Source organism: Marmota monax, unplaced genomic scaffold (genome assembly GCF_021218885.2).
Source record: "Marmota monax isolate L192 unplaced genomic scaffold, Marmota_monax_Labrador192_F-V1.1 WCK01_AAM20220418_F8-fsc00061, whole genome shotgun sequence".
Classification (NCBI taxonomy): Eukaryota; Metazoa; Chordata; class Mammalia; order Rodentia; family Sciuridae; genus Marmota; species Marmota monax.
This window is the reverse complement of record NW_026695230.1, coordinates 11,575,294-11,583,336: the sequence shown is the minus strand read 5'-3', so window position 1 is coordinate 11,583,336 and position 8,043 is coordinate 11,575,294. Positions and strand designations below refer to the sequence as shown.

Below are 8,043 nucleotides of genomic sequence, written 5' to 3'. Positions count from 1 at the left end.
GACAAAAGAGAGTGATACTATAGCAATATTTCCCTAGCTTGCTGTCTTCCGAGATTTGGTCTGGCAGGGATTGCATTAATCTTCTAAAACAGAGTTCCTGTCAGATAGCCTTCTTTTATAGTTTTCTTTCTGAATTTTAGTAGTAACTCCTACTCTTTGCCCTGTCAGGTCTATGGGTGGGAGCAGTTTCTCATTTTTTAAAAAATTAATTAATTATTTTTTATTTATATATGACAGCAGAATGCATTACAATTCTTATTACACATATAGAGCACAATTTTTCATATCTCTGGTTGTATACATAGTATATTCACACCAATTCGTGTCTTCATACCTGTACTTTGGATAATAATGATCATCACAATACACCATCATTAATAACCCCATGCCCTCTCCCTTCCCCTCCAACCCCTCTGCCCTATCTAGAGTTCATCTATTCTGCCCATGCTCCCCTCCCTATCCTAGTATGAATCAGCCTCCTTATATCAAAGAAAAAAATATGGAATGCTTCACAAATTTGCCTGTCATCCTTGTGTAGGGGCCATGCTAATCTTCTCTGTATCGTTCCAATTTTAGTACATGTGCTGCTGAAACGAGCACAGTTTCTTGTGTTGATGCTTCATTATCCCTTACTATACCTACACTTTGTAAATAAATCTTTCATTAAATTCTAATCACTCCTTTGGAGTAATCCATCTGTTTCCTGTCTAGACTCTTCTATTCCTGTGGTATCATGTAGATATCTCTTTAATTGTTCTTTACACATTGTATTCCAAATACTGTTGTTTACCTGAAGTCTGAACCCAGGATAAGAATCATTGTGACTAGGTAGAGAAAAGCCTTCCTTTCCCAGAAGGACTTTGCAAAACCCACAGCAGGACCCACAGTGACCAGAGCATGTAGGGACCCCTGGAATATGCAGGTAACCCAAAGGACCTGGAAATAATCTCTAAGAATCAAGTTAGAAGCTGTCTTCCAGTCTTTGGAGGTCATAGGAGTCAAATTCATCCTGCTTGGGCCAAATACTTGGCCTGGCATTTGTCACCCACTGATAAAATCTTCCTAATTTTATTTTGTATGGAGCTAAGAACTATAGATGAAAATATTGTGTAAGATTTCTTAAACTTCCATAACTGTTGGAGGATTCCAATAAGTAGCACTTCTCCTTCCTGCCCGAGATTTTAACAAATTGAGAAATAAAAGAGTAAGTCAGACAAAGGCTAAAATAATAATAATAGTAATGATAGCTCAAACTTCTAAAGTGCTCGAGGCACTGTTCTAAGGACCTCATATGTATTAATTCTTCACAATAACTCTATGTATGGATACTATTAATTCTGTTTGTGCATGGAGAATTGAAGCACAGAGAGGTTAGGTAACCTGCCCAAAGTCACATAGCTATTGAGTGGCAAATTCAGTGTATAAACAGTTTGGCTTCAAAGAAATCTACTTACCCAACACTTTACTGTCTCTTAAGACTTACGCATTTATTACAGATAAAACAAATGTTGGAGCATGTGGTTTGTATCTATGTACAAGAGGGATTCTTAAAAGTGAACCCCTAGTCACAGATAGTTCTGGACTTCTGTAGGGCTCTGCCTCTAGAAAACTTAGGGCATGTAAGAACAGAAGTTATCTTCTTTGTTGACAAGCTGGCTGTTTAGAGTGAGTGAAAGAGGAGGAAGGGGAGGAGGGAGGGATGGGAGGGGGAGAGGAAAAGAGGAGGGGGAGGGGGAGAAAGTAAAGGAGAAAAGAGAGGGGGAGGGGGAGAAAGTAAAGGAGAAAAGAGAGGAGACAAGAGGAGTAAGAAAGAAAGGAGATGTGTGGGGAGGAGACAAGGGGCTTGTGTTCCATACCTATTTTCTTCATACTTGGATCATATTAATTCATCTCTCCTCTGGGATGGAAAGAGTTGAGGGATGGAGGAAGTTTAGGAATACTGACTACAATAGTGGAATCCTCTCCATCTTCAAGGAAACATCAGGAATTAGGAATAGGGATTTTCCCCCAGTGTAGCAGCTCTATATTTATTATATTTTTAGTTTCCAGTATCAATGTCATGTCATATTGTACTCTAATTATTTGCTTATCTATTTCTACTTCCCCCTTCCTTCCTCAGGTTTGTGCTTCTTAATAGCAGAAATATTTTTCTATTAGTTTCTGTCTACAATGACTGGTATATGGCAAGCTCTCAATATTTTTTTTGTTAAACAAAAGAATGAATAAATACATATTTCTCTAAAATTCTCAGGAAATACAGAAGAATTTAACACACTACTTAGTTGTTAGCTCAGAAATAGATTGGTTACTTCAAAACTTCAGCTAGTTGTTTTGAATTCAGAAACCCAATTACTTGGTTAGAGTTCATCTTCAGACTCTTTATTGACTGGCATACATAAATACATATTTATGGGTTTAACAAGTAGGATGAATAAACAGAAAGATTTCTACTATTGGTGCTGCGTGATTTATGGCTTTCCTGAAACTGGATTCAGAAAGAACAATACAGCCTGGCAGTTTGGCATATACCATGATTATACCTTGTCTGGCAGAAAAACGTACAGTGTAGAGAGAGGACATGGACTTTGATGTCAGCCTGGTTTTAGAAACCCACTTTGCAACTTATTAGCTGTGTAACTTTGGGCAGATTATGTTTGCAGCAAAGGAACTATGTTCTAGTTGTTTTTAGGCAATTCCCTTCTGTGAGGACATCCTCTGCTTTTCAGAAAGATCCCCATTTGACTGCTTTTATGGAACTACTCATGCTCTAGCCCATGGCCTCTTTTTCCATTTTTGAAATTTGCCTGCTTTATCTTTCAGACATCAGATTGTGCCGTCTGATAGCATGTGACTATCGAGAAATGTGATTCTTCTTCTTCTTTAATTTGTCCTGTTTTTCTAGTTTGAGATTGTATCTCAATTAAGTATTTCCTTAGTTACTGATTGACTTAATGGAATCCAGCATCATTGACATAATTGGTGAACTTTGACTACCTCTAACATCTATTTGAACCATAGTAGCTTGTCAAATTGCCCTGATGTTTTTATTGCCTCTTCCAGAACCACTGAAGCTTACTACCAATGGTCACTTCAAAATGCATCAGTTATTTTAGTCTCTTGGTAGAGTTATCCAAATGTAACACACATTTCCTTGACCAATCAAGCCTGTATGTTTTATACCTGGTAACACTTATTTCTGGGAATGCTATGTGGAATTATCCAAATCAGAAGCATCGGAACAAATGGTCATTTATAAACCAGGACACAGAAATTAATATTTAAAAAGTTCTCAGGTTAATTTTCCAAAACTAGACTTCCACTATATTAGTGAACAACTTCTTGTCAACTTGCTTCCATTTACTAATCCTTCCATGGTCTTCCTATTCCAATGAGTCAAGTTCATTCTTGTTTTCACAGGCTGTTGATTCAGAAATTCAGAAACTATTCCCTGAAGGCTACTAAGTAATAAGCAACGGTGACATTTGTTCACATTTATGTAGGATTTCACAGTTTTTAAAATGTTTTTTAATCTATTCTCTCACTGGATTTGAGTTCTAGGCCAGAGGATCTTACATGAGTACATCTTTAAACTTCTAGAATAATGATTCTCTGGTTGATACTTTTGACATTCTGGTATGTTTCTGCCTCCAAGGTCATTGCTCATTTATCAGTTCCTTCAACTGATATTTATTGACTCTCCCTGCATATTAAGCACTATGGTAGAAATTCTGGAAAAAAAGATTAATATGGGCTGGGATTGTGGCTCAGCGGTAGAGTGCTCGCCTAGCATGGGCGGGACCCTGGTTGGATCCTCAGTACTACATAAAAATAAAGGCATTGTGTTGTGTCCATCTACACCTAAAAAATAAATAAATATTTTTAAAAAGATTAATATGACATGGTCCTTGCATTTAAGTCAGTGAGGAAGATTTAAAATATTCCAGCAAAAGCATGGCATTAAAATACTGTAATATAGTTTTGTATAAGGAGCTAAAAGAATATAGCAAGAAGAGAAGTTAATTCTGGCCTAAGCTTTATGGTGGCTCAGACATCAAAGAAGAGATAATTATAAAGAACAAAGACATCAATAAATACAACTCTGAAGCAAAATTAGATTAACTTATTCATTTAAATGTTTTTAAAATAACATATAATAGATTACTTTTTTCCTTTGGGCATGAAGGGATGATATAACAGGAGGGAGAGTTGTGAAATCTAACAAAAAATAGGGTGTCACAACTTCAAAGATGTTGAAAATCATTATCTAGTACCCCAGAAATTTAAACACTGGCTTACTAAGACATCGTTATGTGTAAATTCTAGGTAATGAGTATTGGGATAAATTTGTTCCCAAAATCAGAACTAAAGTTTTTTTTTTGGTACTGGAGATTGAACCCAGGGGTGCTTAACCACTGAGCCACATCCCCAGATCCCTTTTTAATATTTTATTTAGAGACAGGGTTTCGCTGAGTTGCTTCATTAATCTGCTGAGGCTGGCTTTGAACTCACAAGCCTCCTGCCTCAGCCTCTCAAGTTGCTGGGATTATAGGCATATACCACCATGCCCAGCAGAACTAAACATTTTTTTTTTATTTTATAACTTTTTATTTTATTTATTTATTTTTATGTGGTGCTGAGGATCAAACCCAGGGCCTTGAATGTGTGAGGTAAGTGCTCTATTGCTAAGCCATAATCCCAGCCCTAGAACTAAACATTTTAACAGCTATCACTTCCTTATCTTTATCTTAATAATCATAAGATGACTATGTGGCATTAGAACCTAGATAAACATTTCCCATTTCATAAATAGATGCAAAATTTTATGCTTGAACAATATTGAACAAACACTTTGAATTATAATGTACCTAAAAGCAAAGACAATAATGATTTTCTTCTATTTGGTTATAAACACTCTTTATCTGTGTGTGCATGTGTATATGTGTTAAAGGGTGTTTTTAGCATTTTAATGTACTAAAAAATTATTGAGTTCTTTTTAAAAATCAATGACAACAGTTAAAAAAAATAACAAACAGGATTTCCTCTATAACTAATATTAACTTCATTTTTTTAGGGTCCCAAGCTTGAACATTTCTGTTTATTCATGAAACATATCCAGACTATTGGATTCACTTCCAAACTTCACAGTTCAGACTGTAGAGCCAGTTTAACTCTTGGCCTCTCAGGTGACTTGACTTCTAAGGGTTATAGAAAAGGCCACAGCAGTGCTGGGATGTTGCGAAAGAAACCCATGCCCTGGCCCACAGCCCAGTAGACTACAGTTCCATAGCAAAAAAGACTTTCCACTGCTTACACTTGGGAGTTATCCCTGGTTTCGCCTTTGTCTCAAACCATCTGGATGTCAAAAGTGCTAATAGGCAACTGACTCACTGGTAGAATAAATTCAGTCTGGTGACTATTCTGGAAGGCTCTATAATGAAAGAGATACCAGCAATAAAGCAACAGGGCAATTTCCTAAGTTTTGAGGTCATCTAAGCCTGTGAGATGGCACATTGATAACAGAATGAGCATAGGAAACTCATTACAGTGGCTTGAATTTTTTGTCTTTATAGATGAAAGAAACCATGTTTATATCTTATCCAACAACCCCATTTCTAGCTCTTTTAAAAGTAGCAAGTATGGATTCCTCCTTGGAATTGTTTCACAGCTCTCATTGTGACAATTGTTGGGAAAAATTTTATGTCACTTGGCTATTCCCCAAGAGTTATCAAGATCATTTAAAATTTGATCACTAAGCTAATGCCAGGGGATAGCAGCTTCAAGTCCTGTTGAATCACAGTACCATACAAGAAAATGATATACCCTGGTGAAGATTTGTGATATATGTGTTCTATCATTATACCTTCATATTTTCCTTTAGCTGCTCTTATACCAACCTATGTCAGAAATGAAAAACATGTATGTACTTTTCTAAAAAATTTAAAAAAATTGTTTAGTTGTTGATAGACCTTTATTTTATTTATTTACACGTGGTGTTGAGAATTAAACCCAGTGTCTCACTCATGCCAGTAAGTGCGCTACCACTGAGCCCCAGCCCCAGCCCCATGTATGTACTTTTAATGTATTTATTTGTATAAAGAAACAGACGTTTAGGTCATGGAAAATACTTTTGTGAGATGGCTAGTGGGCATAGGTGCATTCATCTTATTTCAAGATCATGTTTTACATTATTACTAGTGAAAAGCATGTGTCAAGAATTTCAACTTTGAGATTTTGTGAAATAATTTTAAAAATAATAGTGCTGGTAATGAATTAGTCCATGACAATGACCTCCTCCACCCCATTAGAGTAAATATCTGTTCTTATAAGTAGTTGTGTCCTTCCAGCTTTTAAATCATTTTTCTTTTGAGTTTTCCTTGGAAATCTCACACCTTTAGGAAAAATATCCCAGGCACTTTCACTTTAAAGAACAATGCATATAGGCTGGGGTTATAGCTCAGTGGAGGAGCACTTGCCTAGCAGGTATGAGGCAATGGATTTGATCCTTACCACCACATAAAAATAAATAAATAAAAGAAAGGTATTGTGTCCATCTACAACAAAACATTATTTAAAAAATAGAACAACACACATCTCTCCTACTTTATTTAAACCTTTGGTCAGGGAGTTAGCCTAATGTCACATTTCTCTATCATATCTGATAGTTCTCTATGACCTGGAAAAATAAAATTGATTAGATTTACTGAGTGCTTTTTATGTGCAAACCACCATTGTAAATACTTTATAGTAACTAATTTACATAATGACCCTATGAGCTTAGGGATCAGTTCATCTAAATCAACCTACATTATTAGGCATCTTCTTAAAACTCATAATTTATTACTTCACTGACCAAATGCTTTAAGAATGTCTGCTAAGTTCTAGATGCTGTCACAGGTGCTCTAGATTACCTACCTTGATTTTTAGGAGTTCATGATCAAGCAGTTAGTGGTCCCAATTGTAGTTGTTTGTTAGACATTGTGTAACTGATAGAGCAGATAATAAGGCTTTAGGCACATAGTGTGTGGCAATCAGTAAGGTGAGTGCATTCTTTACTATCCCAATTAGAAGTGAGGATCAGGAAAGCCGGGGATGTAGCTCAGTGGTAAAGCACTTACCTACCATGTGTGAGGCCCTGGGTTCAACCCCCAGCACAGCCAAAGGTGAGGATCAGAAATAGTTCACATTCCAAAGGGAAGACAATGATATTCATTTATACTTTTTGCCTTATGGATATATTAACTCTCCAAACTATCTTGTCTTACTCTTCTCTGAAGAGATCTAGACTCCTCAGCAGCCCACTGATAGATTACATTGATAGCATCATACTGATTGTGTAGGATGAACAAGAAGGAGCTAACATGCTAAAGGCCTTAGTAAGACACGGTTTTCCAGAGGGTTGGCAATAAATCCTGTAACAATTCAGGGATTTGACACTTCAGTGAAGTTTTTAGGGATTCCATGGTTCCTAGATATCTCTTCCAAAGGAAAGTGAAATTGCTGCATCTTACATTTGCTATATCAAAGAAGGAATAAAGTATATGGTAGGCCTCTGTGGGCTCTGGAGGCAACACATTCTAAACATACAAATATTCCTCCATATACTGAATAACATTGAAACCTGTCAGCTTTGAGTGAGGAGGTCCAGGTTACAGTACAAACAGCCCTGCCACCAGGGCCATACAATCCAGCAGATTACACAAGAGATAGTGTTTTATGACAAATCCCATTGGGTAAATAGCAATGCAGGCTCCTGTAATTCTGGGGCAAGCCAATGCCATTTTCAGCACAGAATTATGTGCATTTTGAGGAAAAACTCTTGGTGAGTTATTGGGACTGTTAGAGGCAGGTTGCTCCCCCCATGAGGCACCAAGTGACCATGGGTATAGAAGTGCACATTATGAGCTGGGTCCTGTCAGATGTCAAATCACAAAGTTGTATAGGCTCATCACTAGTCTATTGTAATACAAAAATGATACATCTGGAATGGAGCTCAAGCAGGACAGAGGATACAGTAAACTGCATAACAAGTAGCCCAAACTGGCA

At 36.9% G+C, this 8,043-nt stretch overlaps 1 non-coding gene across 1 annotated transcript; it reads right to left on the bottom strand.

Moving 5' to 3' along the window:
• Positions 1 to 493: 493 nt before the first annotated feature.
• Positions 494 to 600, bottom strand: LOC124088651 (U6 spliceosomal RNA). The gene has a single exon (XR_006850409.1). It is a non-coding gene; the product is annotated as a U6 spliceosomal RNA (small nuclear RNA).
• Positions 601 to 8,043: the final 7,443 nt, after the last annotated feature.